Source organism: Hyla sarda, chromosome 1 (genome assembly GCF_029499605.1).
Source record: "Hyla sarda isolate aHylSar1 chromosome 1, aHylSar1.hap1, whole genome shotgun sequence".
In the NCBI taxonomy this organism is placed as follows: Eukaryota; Metazoa; Chordata; class Amphibia; order Anura; family Hylidae; genus Hyla; species Hyla sarda.
Window position 1 is genome coordinate 546,342,366 of NC_079189.1, and position 21,349 is coordinate 546,363,714.

Below are 21,349 nucleotides of genomic sequence, written 5' to 3' on the forward strand. Positions count from 1 at the left end.
GTAGGCAAGACACACTTGTCTTTGTACTCCTCACCTTGTTGCCTCCACACACACGTGACACCATCTGAACCAAATACATGTATATTGGTCTTATCAGACCACAGAACATGGTTCCAGTAATCCTTCTCTATAGTCTGCTTGTCTTCAGCAGACTGACTGTGGGCTTTCTTGTGCTTCATCTTAAGAAGAGGCTTCCTTTTGGGACAACAGCCATGCCAACCAATTTGATTCAGAGTGAAGTGTGTGAGCACTGACGGGCTGACATCCCCCACCCCTTCAACCTTTGCAGCAATGCTGGCATTACTCATACGTCAATTCCCAAAGACAATCTCTGGATATGGTGCTGAGCATGTGCACTCAAATTCTGTGATTGACCATGGAGAGGCCTGTTCTGAGTGAAACCTGCCCTGTAAAACCGCTGTATGGTCTTGTCCACAGTGTTGCAGCTCAGTTTCAGAGTCTTGGTAATATTCTTATAGATAAGGCCATCTGTATGTAGAGCAACAATTATTTTTATTTTGGATCCTCAAAGAGTTTTTTGCCATGAGGTGCCATGTTGAACTTCCACCATTTTTAGACACCTGCTCCCAATTCATACCTGAGATCTTGTAACACTAAATGAGTCACATTATACTGGGGAGGAAAAAAGGCCAATTGGGCTCAACTTGGACATTTCCACTTAGGAGTGTATTCACTTTTCTTGCCAAAATGTTGACATTACCGGCTGTGTGTTGAGTTATTTTGAGGGGACACAACATTAAACACCTATACAGTCTGTGCACTCACTGCTTTACATTATAGCAGAAGGTCATTTCTTCAGTGTTGTCACATGAAAAGATAGAATAAAATATTTACAAAAAATGTGAGGGGTGAACTCACTAATGTGGGATACTGTATGTGTTAGAGCAGTGTTCCCCAAAAGGTGGCCCTTCAGATGTTGCAAAACTACAACTCCCAGCATGCCCTTGCTGGCCATGCTGGGAGTTGTAGTTGTGCATCATCTGTAGGGCTACCGTTTGCAGACCACTGTATTAGAGCATGCCACATTTTATGTCAGATTCATATATAATGTTCTGTTTGCCTCAGAGGCACATGCATGTACAGTATGTGACTGGACTATGGGTGCCAAAATGGAGGGAATTTTTGGAGGGAATTTTCACTTAATAAAATATGCAAAAAATAAAAATGTCTAATTGTTATTAAGAAAGCTGAAAGAGAGGGGTCACAATGCTGTCTTGAAACCTATCAGCTGCTTCTATCTGTGGTTGCACTGTGCTCCTCACATGTCCAGAAAATGCTGATATAATAACTGCTGAGTGTTATCTTTGTAAAATAAGATGACGACCCAGAATCATGACTATTAATAAATACAGTGGCGATCCCCGTGACATCCCATCAGTCATTTCTACATTTTCTCTTTACCAGTCCAAAAAATGTTGCACAATAGACAATGGGATTTATGAAAGTGGTGAACAATAGCCAACAGCTCGAGCAGTGCTTCCAAACCAGGGTGCCACCAGCTGTCGCAAAACTACAACTCCCAGCATGCCCGGACAGCCGCAGGGAGTTGCAGTTTTGCAACAGCTGGAAGCACCCTAGTTGGAAAGCACTGAGCTAGGGCAAGGGGCGGACTGACCAGATGGTCCGTTTGGACATTTACCGAGGGCCTGGCCGTGTAACATCCTGGATCCCCAGGCACCCGAGCGCGCATACAGCTGAAACCCTCCTCTCTGTGTGAGCTGCATCTGTGGCCTGCACTGAGAGAAGACATGATCTCCGCCCCCACGCAGTACAGGTGCTGGAGATGTCACTCATCGGCACCTGCACTGTGGAGCTTTTTACTTTTTTTTTTATTTCAACTTGGTGGCGAGGGGGCCCCACATACCTGGCTGCCTAACCAACTGCCCCCCATACCTGGCAGCCTAACTACCTGGCCCATATACCTGACTGCCTAACCACCTGACCCATATACCTGGCAAACTAACTACCTGGCTAGTTACCTACCTACATAATTGGCTACCTACCTACCTGCCCTTTTCTGTGGAGGAGACGAAGGAGGACATTATAACACTTTGGGGCCTATAGATGGGGAGATTGTGTAGAGGAGGAGACAGCACTGGAAAAATGCAGAGTCTAACATATTTGTCCTGCAGATGTTAAGAGATGAGTTTTGGATAGAAGTTGACATGGCGGTCTGATCCAGACGGAGAAGAAAAAGAAAGAGGACACCGCCGATTAGTAAAAAAGTCTGTGAGTTCTCAAGATGTAATTGTAATCACTTGTATGGTGTAAAGATGGTATCTACCTTTCTATGGTCCTGTATAAAATCACTTCTATGGTATACAGAACTGTGTACAGCTGATATCCACGTCCATATGGTCCTGTATATAATCACTTATATAGTTTACAGATCCTGTGTACAGCTGATATCTATCACTATATATACACTATATGGGGGAATAGTGGTCTGTGTATAGTGGTTTTATTCAGTACAGTATGGTGGTATTATCCAGTTATTGTGTGGTGATATATATGTCCTCCTTGTATACTGTTATTATTGGTCATGAAAAATTATGTTACCTACTTTAATGTGATATATATATATATATATATATATATATATATATATATATATACACACACACAAAAGAATTACAGCAGCACACTGCTAGCACAAATATGAAATATATATGAAATATCATATGCTATATTGCATGGACCTTACACTATGGATATGCTTCTGAACATTCAGTTACCAGGCTTGCAAGGTGTGACACATCCAGCACCTTATAGAATGGGTGGGTTGCATGAACCAACATGGAGGTAGCCACTCCCCCCACATGTGCAAAGCAAAAAAGGTACAAGTCAGCGCATTCTGATACACAACTATTGCATGGACCAGGCATACAGGTTGATGCTGCTGCGGCTAAACAACAAACACAAGCAAAAGAATTACAGCAGCACACTGCTAGCACAAAGCTATATATGAAATATGACATGAACATATATATATATATATATATATATATATATATATATATATTTTGTGTGTATGTGTGGGGCACGGTAGGATAGGGGTTGTGACAGCAGTGTGGCCAGGGACGGAGTCTCCCTGGAGGCCCTTTCTTTATTTGGTTTGGGGCCCCTGAGTGTCTGTCTGCCCCTGGCTACGGCTTAGGGTGTGCAACCTTAACAGATCAGAATGCATCCGATGACTTCCACATTAAATACTTTTGAGTTCATTTTAGGGTAGGGGGACACATCGCGCATTTTGCTGCATATTTGCTGCTGCGTATTTCCCTAGCCATTGAAGTCAATGGGTAACAAAATTTGTAGATAATTTAGCTACCGTATTTTTTGCCGTATAAGATGCACTTTTTCTTCCCCAAAACTGGGGGGGGAAAGTCGGTGCGTCTTAAAAGGCGAATACACCCCTATTGCGGCGGTCCCTGTGGCCATCAACGGCCGGGACCCGCGGCTAATACAGGACATCACCAATCGCGGTGATGCCCTGTATTAACCCTTCAGACGTGGCGATCAAAGCTGACCGCCACGTCTGAAGGAAAGTGACACTAACCCGGCTGTTCAGTCGGGCTGTTGGGGACCGCCGTGATTTCACCGCGGCGGTCCCGAACAGCCAGACTGAATACCCGGGTTAGTCCTTACAGGACACCGGGAGGGACCTTACCTGCCTCCTCGGTGTCTTCTCCGTTCAAGGATCCCCTGTATGGCCGGCGCTCTCCTTCCTCGTCATCACGTCGTCGCGTATGTGCGTCGGCGTGCGTAACAACGTGATGATGGTGACGGAGAGCGAGGATACCCGGACGGCAGCAGAGATGTTCAGCAGCAGGCCGGCAGCAGAGCGACGGGGACACGGCGACAGCGATGGAGCGACATCCAGGGCAGCGGTGACGGGTCCGGAGCGGCGGGGACACGTGAGTATTACCTCCTATGCAGTGGTCTTCAATCTGCGGACCTCCAGATGTTGCAAAACTACAACTCCCAGCATGCCCGGACAGCAAACGGCTGTCCGGGCATGCTGGGAGTTGTAGTTTTGCAACATCTGGAGGTTCGCAGGTTGAAGACCACTATTGGGTTAAAAATCTTTTAAATTTTTTAGATTTTGCCCCTAAAAATAGGGTGTGTCTTATACGCCGGTGCATCCTATAGGGCGAAAAATACGGTACTTTAATGGGTGGGAAAATACGCAGCAGCAAAATTCAGCAAGTGTGACCTTACCCTTATACCGATTTTGAGCTGTACATTCCCCATATACATGCAGATATACATGCGGACGTGTCTTTTTTTCAACCACATTATGTAACATTTGAACAGTGCTGCTGAACGTATGTTATATATGCATCTGTATTCCTGTACATTTACATGCAGATAGATTCCCATAGTAAAATGTATTCATATTTTCATTTTACTTTAAAACATCTTTTCAACATGTTTAAACTTACTATTTATTTCCAGACGTGAATAAGCGAAATCATGGATATTCTATGTGGCCTTAGACTTTTGGACCCAACTCTGTGAACTTACCCTAGAATTTTCCAGCAGTACATTATATCTTAATCTAAGTTTCCCCAATGACTAATTTTAGGGATTTTTTTTGCTAATAAGAGGATTCTTAGAGCATATGTCAGCACTGTTCTACTTTCATTTTTCACTTATGACACTTTCAATTGAGCCCATTAGAGGTCAGCATAAGGTTTCATATACAGAAATCTGGATACACAGTATGTCCTCTTCCTTAGGCCAAGCACTTGGAACCTGGAATCAAAGGGGTTTCAGTGTCCTCTCTATATTAAGCATAACACATTTCTGGAGGGCTTATGAAACAGCAGAGAGGGTAATATGCAAAATTGGCTTTGTTGGAATATATGGGAAATATAATAGTAAACATATACATAGACAGTGTATATTCTCCCATTCACTCTTCGCTAAATTAGCCAACTTACCATTAGTATAATAGTCAAGTAGGCAGGCCTACTCAGTGATTGACAGCTACCTGTGCACCACATATTAGGACCGCCCACTTAAATACATAGCCCAGAAGGAGCACATCGATTTACATAAATAAATCACAAGTTATGCTGAATCTTTCCCACACACACAGATATATATATATATATATATATATATATATATATATATATATATATATATATGTGTGTGTAAAGTGGAAAGCAGCATGTCCTAGAAGCTTGTATAAAGAATGGTGCACACAGAATGCAGACCTGGATCACGGGCCCATGTAGTATACAGAAGAAGGAATGTCTGCAGCACGCAGGTTCAAAAAAATCCAAAGATTTATTCCATAAAAATAAGAGTTATATATAAAAAAAAGAGATGCGCTCCTAGTGGAGAATAATAAGGTGGGTTGGCGTGTGAGCGTGTCTTTTGCACCTTACCGCGTAGCGTTGTGCTGAGGGCACAACACCTTGATGAGCTTGTGGACTTGCTGGGGTTTGTAGTTGAAAGTACAGGCGGCAGCCTGGGCGTCCTTCACCGTGACCTCCAGGTCTTAGTGCAGCATTAGTGAGAGGAGAACCAAAAAGTAGGACTTGCTTGGACCTTGGCGCCTATTCCCCAAGTATTAATTCCAGCCGGTAGTGGTTCATTAAAACAACTGGCCTTTAAACCGTCCGGGCGAGACAGACAGGCCAGGGGCTGATGGGAACAGCTACCTGTTCCCATCAGGCCCTGGCCTGTCTGTCTCGCCCGGACGGGCACCAAGGGCCAAGCAAGTCCTACTTTTTGGTTCTCCTCTCAATAAAAATAAGAGTGTCCATTAGCAACATTTCAACCAGCTCACCTGGCCTTTCTCAAGATCAGTACAATAGTGCACAAACCCACTTTATATAAGGGCACGCTCGTCGACTGCGAATATCAACTTTCGCATGTTGTACTGAAGTCATTTCCAGAGGGGAGGTACGTGTATACAGAGCGTGGTGGTGACCTAGGCAACCCTGTTCTTTCTCCTCACGCGTGCGTGCAGCGATTCTTAGCGAGTCAGAGCCATCTAGCATAAGGGAATAATAATAGAAGAAATAAATAGAAAATAATAAAATAAATTATAAAATTAAATAACATGTAAGTATATAGCAGTCTCTGTGTGGTCTCCCATCATCTGATGAGTGCATACACCATATTGTGTCCAATTTAGAAAATCGCACATTGCAGGTTAGTCAGGCAGGTGCAGGGACCAAGACCCGGCACAATATATGTCGGGACAATTCTGGACCACCCCGGAGTCCCATCAATAAGACTGTTACCCAGGGAGATCAAAAAAATTACCCACCAAAAAGTACCCTTTTGGGACTATTCCTGGACACTAGTATCTGACCACGACCGCAAATAAACAAACAAAAAAAATAATAATAATTAAATAAAGATAATTAATGATAAATAATATGTAAAAATGAAAAAAACATTTTTTAAATAAAAATAAATATGATGAAAAAATAATGATACACTAAGATGAATAGTTGCCATATCAACCGCCATATTACCACGCTCTTGTATATAGTCGCTAATCTCACATCACGTGACTAAATAATCAAAAATCAATATAATCATTTATTAATAAAAATACATTAACATAGTCCGGTGAGTGTAAATTAGTCTCATGAAGTCATTGTAAGCAAAGAGAACAAAATTAGAATGATAGAAATACAGCTTTTCTTCAAAAGAAACATCAATCTTGTACTGAATAACAAGGTATGTTCAAGTCACTCCCCCCATTTCAATGGGGGGGGGGACATGGTCAATGATCGTGAATTTTAGATCATTCTCACCATGTCCCTTTTCAACAAAGTGTTTTGACACGGCAGATCTGTTCTCTTTTTTCTAATCGTGTACCTGTATTGATTGAATCTACTGTCACGATGCCGGCTGGCAGGAGGTGGATCCTCTGTGCCAGAGAGGGATTGGCGTGGACCGTGCTAGTGGACCGGTTCTAAGTTACTACTGGTGTTCACCAGAGCCCGCCGCAAAGCGGGATGGTCTTGCTGCGGCGGTAGTAACCAGGTCGTATCCACTAGCAACGGCTCAACCTCTCTGACTGCTGAAGATAGGCGCGGTACAAGGGAGTAGACAAAAGCAAGGTCGGACGTAGCAGAAGGTCGGGGCAGGCAGCAAGGATCGTAGTCAGGGGCAACGGCAGGAGGTCTGGAACACAGGCTAGGAACACACAAGGGAACGCTTTCACTAGGCACAAGGGCAACAAGATCCGGCGAGGGAGTGCAGGGGAAGTGAGGTATACATAGGGAGTGCACAGGTGAAGACACTAATTGGAACCACTGCGCCAATGTTACGCCGAGCGCTCCGGGTCCCCGCTCCTCCCCGGAGCGCTCGCTACACTCTCCTCACTGCAGCGCTCCGGTCAGATCCACTGACCCGGGGCGCTGCGATACCGCCCCCAGCCGGGATGCGATTCGCGATGCGGGTAGCGCCCGCTCGCGATGCGCACCCCGGCTCCCGTACCTGACTCGCTCCCCGTCAGTCCTGTCTCGGCGCGCGCGGCCCCGCTCCCTAGGGCGCGCGCGCGCCGGGTCTTTGCGATTTAAAGGGCCACTGCGCCGCTGATTGGCGCAGTGGTTCCAATTAGTGTTATCACCTGTGCACTTCCCTATATCACCTCACTTCCCCTGCACTTCCTTGCCGGATCTTGTTGCCATCGTGCCAGTGAAAGCGTTTCCTTGTATGTTCCTAGCCTGTGTTCCAGACCTCCTGCCGTTGCCCCTGACTACGATCCTTGCTGCCTGCCCCGACCTTCTGCTACGTCCGACCTTGCTTCTGTCTACTCCCTTGTACCGCGCCTATCTTCAGCAGCCAGAGAGGTTGAGCCGTTGCTAGTGGATACGACCTGGTCACTACCGCCGCAGCAAGACCATCCCGCTTTGCGGCGGGCTCTGGTGAAAACCAGTAGTGGCTTAGAACCGATCCACTAGCACGGTCCACGCCAATCCCTCTCTGGCACAGAGGATCCACTACCTGCCAGCCGGCATCGTGACAGTAGATCCGGCCATGGATCCCGCTGAAGTTTCTCTGCCAGTTGTCGCTGACCTCACCACGGTGGTCGCCCAGCAGTCGCAACAGATAGCGCAACAAGGCCAACAGCTGTCTCAACTGACCGTTATGCTTCAGCAGTTACTACCACAGCTTCAGCAATCATCTCCTCCGCCAGCTCCTGCATCTCCTCCGCAGCGAGTGGCCGCTTCTGGTCTACGACTATCCTTGCCGGATAAATTTGATGGGGACTCTAAGTTTTGCCGTGGCTTTCTTTCCCAATGTTCCCTGCACCTGGAGATGATGTCGGACCAGTTTCCCACTGAAAGGTCTAAGGTGGCTTTCGTAGTCAGCCTTCTGTCTGGAAAAGCCCTGTCTTGGGCCACACCGCTCTGGGACCGCAATGACCCCGTCACTGCCTCTGTACACTCCTTCTTCTCAGAAATTCGAAGTGTCTTTGAGGAACCTGCCCGAGCCTCTTCTGCTGAGACTGCCCTGTTGAACCTGGTCCAGGGTAATTCTTCCGTTGGCGAGTATGCCGTACAATTCCGTACTCTTGCTTCAGAATTATCCTGGAATAATGAGGCCCTCTGCGCGACCTTTAAAAAAGGCCTATCCAGCAACATTAAAGATGTTCTGGCCGCACGAGAAATTCCTGCTAATCTACATGAACTCATTCACCTAGCCACTCGCATTGACATGCGTTTTTCCGAAAGGCGTCAGGAGCTCCGCCAGGATATGGACTCTGTTCGCACGAGGCGTTTCTTCTCCCCGGCTCCTCTCTCCTCTGGTCCCCTGCAATCCGTTCCTGTGCCTCCCGCCGTGGAGGCTATGCAGGTCGACCGGTCTCGCCTGACACCTCAAGAGAGGACACGACGCCGCATGGAGAATCTCTGCCTGTACTGTGCTAGTACCGAACACTTCCTGAAGGATTGTCCTATCCGTCCTCCCCGCCTGGAAAGACGTACGCTGACTCCGCACAAAGGTGAGACAGTCCTTGATGTCTACTCTGCTTCTCCACGTCTTACTGTGCCTGTGCGGATGTCTGCCTCTGCCTTCTCCTTCTCTGCTGTGGCCTTCTTGGACTCCGGATCTGCAGGAAATTTTATTTTGGCCTCTCTCGTCAACAGGTTCAACATCCCGGTGACCAGTCTCACCAGACCCCTCTACATCAATTGTGTAAACAATGAAAGATTGGACTGTACCATACGTTTCCGCACGGAGCCTCTTCTAATGCACATCGGACCTCATCACGAGAGGATTGAACTTTTGGTCCTTCCCAATTGCACTTCTGAAATTCTCCTTGGACTTCCCTGGCTTCAACTTCACTCCTCAACCCTGGATTGGTCCACTGGGGAGATCAAGAGTTGGGGGTCCTCTTGTTCCAAGGACTGCCTAAAACCGGTTCCCAGTAACCCTTGCCGTGACTCTGTGGTTTCTCCCGTAACCGGTCTCCCTAAGGCCTATATGGACTTTGCGGATGTTTTTTGCAAAAAACAAGCTGAGACTCTACCTCCTCACAGGCCTTATGATTGTCCTATCGACCTCCTCCCGGGCACTACTCCACCCCGGGGCAGAATTTATCCTCTGTCCGCCCCAGAGACTCTTGCCATGTCTGAATACGTCCAGGAAAATTTAAAAAAGGGCTTTATCCGTAAATCCTCCTCTCCTGCCGGAGCCGGATTTTTCTTTGTGTCCAAAAAAGATGGCTCCCTACGTCCTTGCATTGACTACCGCGGTCTTAATAAAATCACGGTTAAGAACCGCTACCCCCTACCTCTCATCTCTGAACTCTTTGATCGCCTCCAAGGTGCCCACATCTTTACCAAACTGGACTTAAGAGGTGCTTATAATCTCATCCGCATCAGAGAGGGGGATGAATGGAAAACGGCATTTAACACCAGAGATGGACACTTTGAGTATCTGGTCATGCCCTTTGGCCTGTGCAACGCCCCTGCCGTCTTCCAAGACTTTGTTAATGAAATTTTTCGTGATCTTTTATACTCCTGTGTTGTTGTATATCTGGACGATATCCTGATTTTTTCTGCCAATCTAGAAGAACACCGCCAGCATGTCCGTATGGTTCTTCAGAGACTTCGTGACAATCAACTCTATGCCAAAATAGAGAAATGTCTGTTTGAATGCCAATCTCTTCCTTTCCTAGGATACTTGGTCTCTGGCCAGGGACTACAAATGGATCCAGACAAACTCTCTGCCGTCTTAGATTGGCCACGCCCCTCCGGACTCCGTGCTATCCAACGTTTTTTGGGGTTCGCCAATTATTACAGACAATTTATTCCACATTTTTCTACCGTTGTGGCTCCTATCGTGGCTTTAACCAAAAAAAATGCCGATCCCAAGTCTTGGCCTCCTCAAGCGGAAGACGCCTTTAAACGACTCAAGTCTGCCTTTTCTTCGGCTCCCGTGCTCTCCAGACCTGACCCATCTAAACCCTTCCTATTGGAGGTTGATGCCTCCTCTGTGGGAGCTGGAGCTGTCCTTCTACAAAAAAATTCTTCCGGGCATGCTGTTACTTGTGGTTTTTTTATCGAGGACATTCTCTCCGGCGGAGAGGAACTACTCCATCGGGGATCGTGAGCTTCTAGCCATTAAATTAGCACTTGAGGAATGGAGGCATCTGCTGGAGGGATCAAGATTTCCAGTTATTATTTACACCGATCACAAGAACCTTTCCTACCTCCAGTCTGCCCAACGGCTGAATCCTCGCCAGGCCAGGTGGTCTCTGTTCTTTGCCCGATTTAATTTTGAAATTCACTTTCGGCCTGCCGATAAGAATATTAGGGCCGATGCTCTCTCTCGTTCCTCGGATGCTTCTGAAGTTGAACTCTCTCCGCAACACATCATTCCTCCTGACTGCCTGATTTCCACTTCTCCAGCCTCCATCAAGCAAACTCCTCCAGGAAAGACTTTTGTTTCTCCACGCCAACGCCTCGGAATCCTCAAATGGGGCCACTCTTCCCATCTCGCAGGTCATGCGGGCATCAAGAAATCTGTGCAACTCATCTCTCGCTACTATTGGTGGCTGACTCTGGAGACGGATGTTGTGGACTTTGTGCGAGCCTGCACTATCTGTGCCCGGGATAAGACTCCTCGCCAGAAGCCCGCTGGTTTTCTTCATCCTCTGCCTGTCCCCGAACAGCCTTGGTCTCTGATTGGTATGGATTTTATTACTGACTTACCCCCATCCCATGGCAACACTGTTATTTGGGTGGTCGTTGATCGATTCTCCAAAATGGCACATTTCATCCCTCTTCCTGGTCTTCCTTCAGCGCCTCAGTTGGCTAAACAATTTTTTGTACACATTTTTCGTCTTCACGGGTTGCCCACGCAGATCGTCTCGGATAGAGGCGTCCAATTCGTGTCTAAATTCTGGAGGGCTCTCTGTAAACAACTCAAGATTAAATTACATTTTTCTTCTGCATATCATCCTCAATCCAATGGACAAGTAGAAAGAATTAACCAGGTCTTGGGTGATTATTTACGACATTTTGTTTCCTCCCGCCAGGATGACTGGGCAGATCTTCTACCATGGGCCGAATTCTCGTATAACTTCAGAGTCTCTGAATCTTCCTCCAAATCCCCATTTTTCGTGGTGTACGGCCGTCACCCTCTTCCCCCCCTCCCTACCCCCTTGCCCTCTGGTCTGCCCGCTGTGGATGAAATTTCTCGTGATCTTTCCATCATATGGAGAGAGACCCAAAATTCTCTCTTACAGGCTTCATCACGCATGAAGAAGTTCGCGGATAAGAAAAGAAGAGCTCCTCCCATTTTTTCCCCTGGAGACAAGGTATGGCTCTCCGCTAAATATGTCCGCTTCCGTGTCCCTAGCTATAAGTTGGGACCACGCTATCTTGGTCCTTTCAAAATTTTGTGCCAGATTAATCCTGTCTCTTACAAACTTCTTCTTCCTCCTTCTCTTCGTATTCCTAATGCCTTTCACGTTTCTCTTCTTAAACCACTTATCATTAACCGTTTCTCTCCCAAATCTGTTCCTCCCACTCCTGTTTCCGGCTCCTCGGACATCTTCTCCGTCAAAGAGATTCTGGCATCCAAAAAGGTCAGAGGAAAAACCTTTTTTTTAGTGGATTGGGAGGGTTGTGGTCCAGAAGAGAGATCCTGGGAACCTGAGGACAATATCCTAGACAAAAGTCTGCTCCTCAGGTTCTCAGGCTCTAAGAAGAGGGGGAGACCCAAGGGGGGGGGTACTGTTACGCCGAGCGCTCCGGGTCCCCGCTCCTCCCCGGAGCGCTCGCTACACTCTCCTCACTGCAGCGCTCCGGTCAGATCCACTGACCCGGGGCGCTGCGATACCGCCCCCAGCCGGGATGCGATTCGCGATGCGGGTAACGCCCGCTCGCGATGCGCACCCCGGCTCCCGTACCTGACTCGCTCCCCGTCAGTCCTGTCCCGGCGCGCGCGGCCCCGCTCCCTAGGGCACGCGCGCGCCGGGTCTTTGCGATTTAAAGGGCCACTGCGCCGCTGATTGGCGCAGTGGTTCCAATTAGTGTTATCACCTGTGCACTTCCCTATATCACCTCACTTCCCCTGCACTTCCTTGCCGGATCTTGTTGCCATCGTGCCAGTGAAAGCGTTTCCTTGTATGTTCCTAGCCTGTGTTCCAGACCTCCTGCCGTTGCCCCTGACTACGATCCTTGCTGCCTGCCCCGACCTTCTGCTACGTCCGACCTTGCTTCTGTCTACTCCCTTGTACCGCGCCTATCTTCAGCAGCCAGAGAGGTTGAGCCGTTGCTAGTGGATACGACCTGGTCACTACCGCCGCAGCAAGACCATCCCGCTTTGCGGCGGGCTCTGGTGAAAACCAGTAGTGGCTTAGAACCGATCCACTAGCACGGTCCACGCCAATCCCTCTTTGGCACAGAGGATCCACTACCTGCCAGCCGGCATCGTGACAGCCAATCAGTGGCGCAGTGGCCCTTTAAATCGCAGAGACCCGGCGCGCGCGTGCCCTAGGGAGCGGGGCCGCGCGCGCCGGGACAGGACCGAGGGAGAGCGAGTCAGGTACGGAAGCCGGGGTGCGCATCGCGAGCGGGCGCCACCCGCATCGCGAATCGCATCCCGGCTGGAGGCGGTATCGCAGCGCACCCGGTCAGTGGATCTGACCGGGGCGCTGCCGTAGCGAGGATGTTGCGAGCGCTCCGGGGAGGAGCGGGGACCCGGAGCGCTCGGCGTAACATCTACTTTTCATATCCCATGAGGGATTGCTATTCCTGTCTTGTGTTCAGTGTGAACAGTGTTCTATATTATATCCTGTGTATTTAAGCATCCCTGTTACCTGTCCATGGGGACTCAGAACACTTCCAGTAGACGCAGGAATAACAATACCCTCTGAGTCCCCATGGACAGGTAACGGGGATGCCAAGTTACAACTCAGAAAAAAGGATACAAACAGATATAATTATAGAACACTGTTCACACTGAACACAAGAAAGGAATAATCGCAATCCCGTCAGAACACTTCCAGTAGACGCAGGAATAACAATACCCTCTGACGGGATTGCGATTATTCCTTTCTTGTGTTCAGTGTGAACAGTGTTCTATAATTATATCTGTTTGTATCCTTTTTTCTGAGTTGTAACTTGGCATCCCCGTTACCTGTCCATGGGGACTCCGTGTCTACTGGAGGTGTTTGGAGGGATTGCGATAATTCCTGTTTAGCGATAGATCTCGTTTATTGTTATTCCTGTGTCTACCGAAGGTTTTTCTAGGGGATTAAGCTTATTCCTGTTTTGTTCTGGAGTATGTTCAGATTTATCCGTTTTCCTGTCTGGTGTTTTGAACTCTCTGAAGGAGATTTATCATTCTTTTCAAACGTATGGCTTTTCAAACGTATGGGTTATTGCGGTCCTTATGTATTTTGGGCAATAAATATAATTGTGGTGTAACCGGAAATAAGACAATCAGGAATGTATGTGTATCCTCATCAATTAGCCCACTGCTTAGACCACTATCTAGAACAGTCCTAATCCTGGTTTCAATCTCACTCTTAGGATCTTAAGAGTGAATTTTATAAACACTGACATCATGTAGCTGCTTCTCGGCCTCCTTGATGTATTGACACTTGTCCATCACCACAACCGCACCACCCTTGTCAGCTGGCTTAATGATGAGATCGCGGTCATGGACAAGTGCCATAAATGCATAAATGTTGTGAATTTTTACATCTAAGTCTAACAAAATCTCTCTTAACACATTCTGCATATGTATCAATAGAATGAGTCTCAATGTTGAGTCTCAATGTTAGGACATTTTTCAGTCCTAGTTCTTATAGCTTCATGGTTCTTTCACTAGAAGTGAATAAAAGTAAGGTAGAGACAGAAACACTAGTAGCAGGCACAGCAGTTATAGTTTTAGAAGAAAACCACAGTTTAAGTCTCAATTTATGAATAAACTGTAAAAAGTCCAGTTCCAATTGGGACCAGTCCATGGCAATGCTCGGACAGAAACTCAGTCCCTTCTGTAGTAGTTTCAATTGGTCCATAGAGAGTTCCTTTGATGAAATATTCACCACTATGTTATTCATTTCCGTTTGGATGGCTTGTTCTGTGGAGTCCCTGTGTTCTTCCGGCTCTGTGTTTTTGTACCTGCGGCCATGTTTTCTGCCGCTCCGCCGACTACATCTCCTTGGGGTTCTCGTAGCCCTAAAAAAGGCTGTTGACGTGTAATTCCATCATTGCTCCTTTCATCCCGTGTATTGCTATTTTTGAAGAAATTGACATCCTCTGTATAATTTTTGACCCTCTTATTTCTTTGATAATTGATAAATGGGGATCCCCAATTGCAAATTTTACCCGATGCATAGTCCTGTAGATCACGGTGCCACTTACGTTTTTTGTGCCCTCCAAATTACTCCTTAGTTTTACCAGAAATTCTTTTTGTTTATTGAGAGTACTCTCATAGATTGACATTTATCAATGTTTGCTTATGTATTCTTTTTTTTAGTAATTTTTTCCTTACTTTTTTTTTGCTTATGTGTGACTTATTTATCAACTGGTTTCAGCCTGTTGATAATTTTCTTTCACGTAAGCAATTTTTCCTTTTTTACTTTGGTAGTAGCTTTTTCTGCTCCATATTTGAGCTGGAGTAAATTTAGTCAATTTTTAACGCTGTTAAATTATTACTACATAGTTAATTTTTGGAAAACTTGCTTTTCTCGCTTTCCAGTCAAAATGTCGCACGAAAAATCGCGTAGTCGCAGTTGCGACAATTTTGCGACAATTATAGTAAAGAAAACCTGACTAAACCCATTGATAAATGTCCATAATAGTCCAATTCAGATAAATTATTTTCATTGTGGCATCCAATTCCGTTACTGATAATTTAATCTTAACAATGTCTTGCTGTAAGAACTTCATCTGGAGAAGCATGAGATGCATGGCATACTTATTTGAAATTGCTGCAAATCTGTTCCGGTACTCTGTATCATTGACATAGGCATTGTCCCTGGGCTGGGATCGAAGACCCCTCGGGATCCTTTGAACTTTGTAGTATTTAGCCAACATGGTGAGATGAAATTGCAAATGTAACAATTTTTTGGTGCCAAATTCATAGCTCCGTTGGATAGCAATAATTGAGGGGGTGTGTAGAAATGTAGCATCCTCCGACACACTCCCCAAGATGTGTGAAATGTCCACATCCGTGTATGAAAAGACACTCATAGTATTAATAGCAGTAGAAGAAGACATACCGGTTGCCATTGTGACTAAATCCATATCCGCAATTGTAGAGTGTATAGACGCCTATAGACCATAAACATGTAAAAAAGAAAGCAGCATGTCCTAGAAGCTTGTATATAGCAGTCTCTATATAGCAGTCTCTATATTGGACACAATATGGTGTATGCACTCATCAGATTATGGGAGAGCACACAGAGACTGTTATATACTTACATGTTATTTAATTTTTATTTTATTATTATCTATTTCTTTTTTTCTATTATTATTCCCTTATGCTAGATGTCTATGACTTGCTCAGAATCGCTGCAGACACGCGCGAGGAGAAAGAACAAGGTTGCCTAGGTCACCGCCACGCTCTGTATACACGTAATCCCCTCCGGAAATGACTTCAGTACAACATGCGAACGCTGATATCCGCGTTCGGCGCCCAAGCGCAGTAGTTTTGTTTACAAACGGCAGGACACATGCGTCCCGGTGAGTGAGCGCTCCCATGAGAACTGTAAGCTATTGTTTTTAATTGCACAAGGATGTGATAGATTAACTGATCATGATCCTTATGATATGGGATATTGATATGTGGAGCACAGTAATGCATATGTGAATATTGTATATGCTCTGATGTGATATGTATTTGCACTATATTGCGTTTGATGTGTATTTGTAATACTGTATATTGATTTGTATGATTTTGTGATATTTTTCTCACTTGATTGATATATTAATTGCACTGTTGGCATTAGATTGGTACCCTAATATAAAGTGGGTTTGTGCACAATTTTACTGAGCTTGAGAAAGGCCAGGTGAGCTGGCTGAAACGTTGCTAACGGGCACTCTTTATGGAATGAATCTTTGGATTTTTTTGAACCTGCGTGCTACGGACATTCTTTCTTCTATATATACATATATATCTATATCTATATATTAGGGTTTCATTTTTCCAAAGATGTATATTATCCTTGTAATAATGTAAATTGTCTATGTAATAATATTTTGGGGTTGCACACATTGATCACTTTCATCTCAAACTAGTGAAATTTCTAATATTTAGTTTCAGGATCCCAGGGGCTCTGCATCAAGCAAGGTGGATGGCACAGGCAATATATGCACTTAAAATTGTCCTCTTCACTAAACAGTGGAATATTCCTCAACAAGAATTGAAAGGAATGCAAAGGTTTGCACATTTTGTCAGCCTCATATATGTTCGCTTTTGGCAAGGGGCAATTGTAAGTCCATGGACTCGAAATAATTATTTGGATGTGCTACAGCTTCTGAGCACTTACCCAGATGCAGACGTCAAAAAAGTGCTCTCACAGTTGTTAAGAAATACCTTTGGTATCTGTCAGAAACAAATTTAGGATTGGCTTTTTTGGACAAACGTATTGCTCAGGCTGATAAGGAAAATATGACTAAAAATGTTGAACTAAACCTGCAAAGAAAAAGTAAATGAAATGATTAGAGGGTAAAAACCTACTTTTTGAAAAAAGGGTAAAAAGGGTAAAAACCTAGTTCTGAGCCATTTTGTTACTAATAAAACAAAGACGTTCTTTGAATTGTTTGGGATCCACAACATGACAGAATACTGCAGTGATTCTCTAAGAAGCCATGTGAATGCTCACAGCTTAAAGGGGTACTCCGGTGGAAAACTTTTTTTTTAAATCAACTGGTGCCAGAAAGTTAAACAGATTTGTAAATTACTTCTATTAAAAATTCTTAATCCTTCCAGAACTTATTAGCGGCTGTATACTACAGAGGAAATTCTTTTCTTTTAGGATTTCTTTTCTGTCAAGACCACAGTGCTCTCTGCTGACACCTCTGTCCATTTTAGGAACTGTCCAGAGCAGCATATGTTTGCTATGGGGAATTTCTCCTGCTCTGGACAGTTCCTGACATGGACAGAGGTGTCAGCAGAGAGCATTGGGGTCCTGACAGAAAAGAAATCCAAAAAGAAAATAATTTCCTCTGTAGTATACAACAGCTGATAAATACTGGAAGGGTTAAGATTTTTTAATAGAAGTAATTTACAAATCTGTTTAACTTTCTGGCATCAGTTGATTTAAAAAAAAAGTTTTTCACCAGAGTACCCCTTTAACGTGGTCAATGATACTGCAGAAAGAGGAATTGCTCTGATAAAAAAGTTTAACGAATCGGTCAGGGAAAAACAACAAAAACAATTCTTGTTGAGGGTAGTTGAGCATTAGAGATGAGCGAACTTATAGTAAATTCGATTCGTCACGAACTTCTCGGCTCGGCAGTTGATGACTTTTCCTGCATAAATGAGTTCAGCTTTCAGGTGCTCCGGTGGGCTTGAAAAGGTGGATACAGTCCTAGGAGACTCTTTCCTAGGACTGTATCCACCTTTTCCAGCCAACCGGAGCACCTGAAAGCTGAACTCATTTATGCAGGATAAGACATCAACTGCCGAGCCGAGAAGTTCGTGACGAATCGAATTTACTGTAAGTTCGCTCATCTCTTTTGAGCATCATAGAAAAGCCGTCACCAAGCAAACAAAAGAAGGGATTGCATAGTTCAACGTTGATTATTATAACACGTTTCACCTATCATGCTACCTACTAATCTTAGTGTCTAGTTTTAATATTACTTTAAGTTTGTGATTTCTAGTTTTCCCAATAAAATTAACATTGAAAAATCATATTTTTTGCCTATTGTTACAAAACTAATCAAAGTGTGCAACCTCTAAATATTATCCAATCTTCTTGAAATTTGCTATAGATATATTTTACGTCACTGAGACTCGAGGCATAAGCAAAGTCTGCAAAATTTCACTTTTTATTTTTTGCCTTACAAAATGAAACACCCTAATATAAACAAAAGTCTCTATTGGCTATGTTGTGAGATTACCATAACACTGTGGCTAGCTTTTTGTGAACTGGTATTTCCTGTTTGAATTTCCTTCATTTTCTACAAATACCAGAATTCCATTTTACTTCCTCTCACACATCAGCCACCCCACCCATTGAAACATAAATGAGCTGCATCCATTCAAAAGACCTGTGGTTTTCAATCAGGGTGCCTACAGCTGTTGCAATAGTTGCAGATTGATCTCTCTCCCACCAAGCGATTGCTCCACCCATTGAAGCAGACATTTGTCATCAGCTGACTAGTGAGTCAGGTCTCGGCCGCATTGCAATCTGGGAAAAATCTGAGACAACAGTCATTTTGTATGCTGTTAAACATAAATATTGGGGTGAAAATCACATAAGAATTGTGAGAAAACCACCACACACAGGTACAGACACTATATTATGAACTACACTAACTTTACAGCCCCTGTAGCATAGTCAAATAAAAAAAAAAATTCCTGGAATATCCCTTTAACTTATTTAGTATCAACACATCCGCAAGATTAAAAATCATCAAATATCAGAATTGAAAAAAACTATGAAAAAAGCGACCAAAAGTCCCAGATAAGCCCAAATTACTCCAATATAAACTAATAATCAGGGCAAAACTTATAGAGGGGAAAAATAAAAAAGTTATTGGAGTCAGAATAGGGCGATTTAAAGGAGTATTCCGCCATAGACATCTTATGCTTTGGATAGGGGATAAGATGTCTGATTGCGGGGGGCCCGCCTCTGGGACCCCCGCAATCTCCATGCAGCTGCTCCAGTCTCAGAAACCTCTGAGTTTCTGGGACTAAAGACATGACTTCACGACACGCCCCTCAGGATGTAACGCCCCCCACCATTCATGCCTACAGAATGCCGATGCTGCACGGAGATCGCTGTGATCCCAGTGGCAGGGTCCCCGTGATAAGATGTCTATGGGCGGGGTACCCCTTTAAGCATATTAAAACCAGTTTTATAGAGTGAAATAAAACAAATGTTAAATAAATTATATATCACTTTTCTCTTACTCCCCAACGTCAGTTTAACCTTAAAGTGCACTTTGTAAAAAGGAACACCCCCAAAACTTGGGGTGGTTTGGAGAATATGTTATAATAAAATGAAAGGTGTAGTTATAAAGTACAATTGGTCCTGCAAAAAACAAGCCTTCATATAGCTCTGTGGATGGAAAAATTAAAGAGCGATATAGAGTTCCAAGATGGTGAGGAGCCAAAAATGAAGAAACAAAAACCAGTTGGTGGAGGTTATGCAGAATTCGAAAAACATAGCTGGTTTCAAATGAAAACAGCACCACTCTTGTCCTCAGTTTGTGTGTGGTATTGCAGGTCAGTTTAATTGAAGTTAATTGAGCCCAGTTGTAATACCAAACATGACTGATTATAGTTGTGGTGTTGTTTTTAGAAGAATCACCCAAGTTTTAAATCTTGAAAATTAAAATTTGCCGCCATATTTGATTTTATGAGTGGATTTTTGTTCGCTATGTGGCCATTTTTACACCGATCGTCGATAAAATCTGTGCGTGAAAAAATAGATTCAGAGTCCAGAGTGGCTCATAAGCATTGTTTAAGTAGTTTAAAGAAGACTGCCCCTTGTCAGACCCTCTTATTGGTTCTCTTATGGTCTTCTCCATGATCACCCAGCTGGTATCACCTTCTGTATATTCAGTATTTTTCCCATTACAGTTTCCTCTATGTATTCCATGCATGTCGGCTGAATTCTTAAATAATAGATTAAAAAAGCTTTTCATTTTTTTTATTTTATAGACATATACACTAAGTCTGGAAACCAGAAGAGATTTTCATTGAACAGTTCATATCATTTTAGGATTAAGAAGTATTACCTGCTACATTCTCTGCTAATTCTCTACAGAAGATGAATCCTGATCTTCACCCGCGTGGTTAGATATCCAGCACTATTGATGTATAATTTATGTCATATCATGTATTAACAGTAATCTGCCTTAAAGAAAATCTGGATTATGTGTTTTATTTTCTTGCCTTAAGTAAATTAATCTTAATAGTTATTTCTTTGAAATAGGGAGAAAGCTAAAAGTAAATACTAAGAGCAGGTTTACAAGACTGGAAAAAAAAATGAATTGCTTCTAACGGGGAAACTCTATGGCAGTGGTCTCAAACTGTGGCCCTCCAAATGTTGCAAAACTTCAACTCCCAGCATGCCCAGACAGCCAGCATGCTGGGAGTTGAAGTTTTGCAACATCTGGAGGGCCACCGTTTGAGACCACTGCTCAACTCTTATTACTCTAATTTGTTGTGATGCACTATAGTAAATCCACAGGGTTGCCTGTTTTTATGGTTCCCTAGAGGTAATGTTTCTCTTTAAAGGGGTTCTCCAGTGGAAAACAATTTTATAAAAATCATCTGGTGCCAGAAAGTTAAAGGGAAACTCCGGTGGAAACAAGAAGATAAATGTTTTCAAATCAACTGGTGCCTGAAAGTTAAACAAATTTGTAAATTATTTCTATTAAAAAATCTTAATCTTTCCAGTACTTATCAGCTGCTGTATAAAACAGAGACATTTGTGAATTTATTTTCTGTCTGACAAAGTGATCTCTGCTGACACCTCTGTCCGTGTAAGGAACTGTCCAAATTAGGATCATATCCCCATAGACTTCGCCTCTTGTTCTGGACAGTTCCTGCACAGGCTGGAAAGAACTTACCAAATTTCTCTGTAGTATAGCTTTAGTTTACAGCAGCTGATAAGTACTAGAAGGGTTAAGATTTTTAAATAGAAGTA

At 44.2% G+C, this 21,349-nt stretch overlaps 1 long non-coding RNA gene across 1 annotated transcript; it reads left to right on the forward strand.

Annotated features, from left to right (window-relative positions):
• Positions 1-2,157: 2,157 nt before the first annotated feature.
• On the forward strand, positions 2,158-20,560 carry LOC130292604 (uncharacterized). The gene is made up of 3 exons (XR_008848156.1): positions 2,158-2,250; positions 16,011-16,205; positions 20,359-20,560. It is a non-coding gene; the product is annotated as an uncharacterized LOC130292604 (long non-coding RNA).
• Positions 20,561-21,349: the final 789 nt, after the last annotated feature.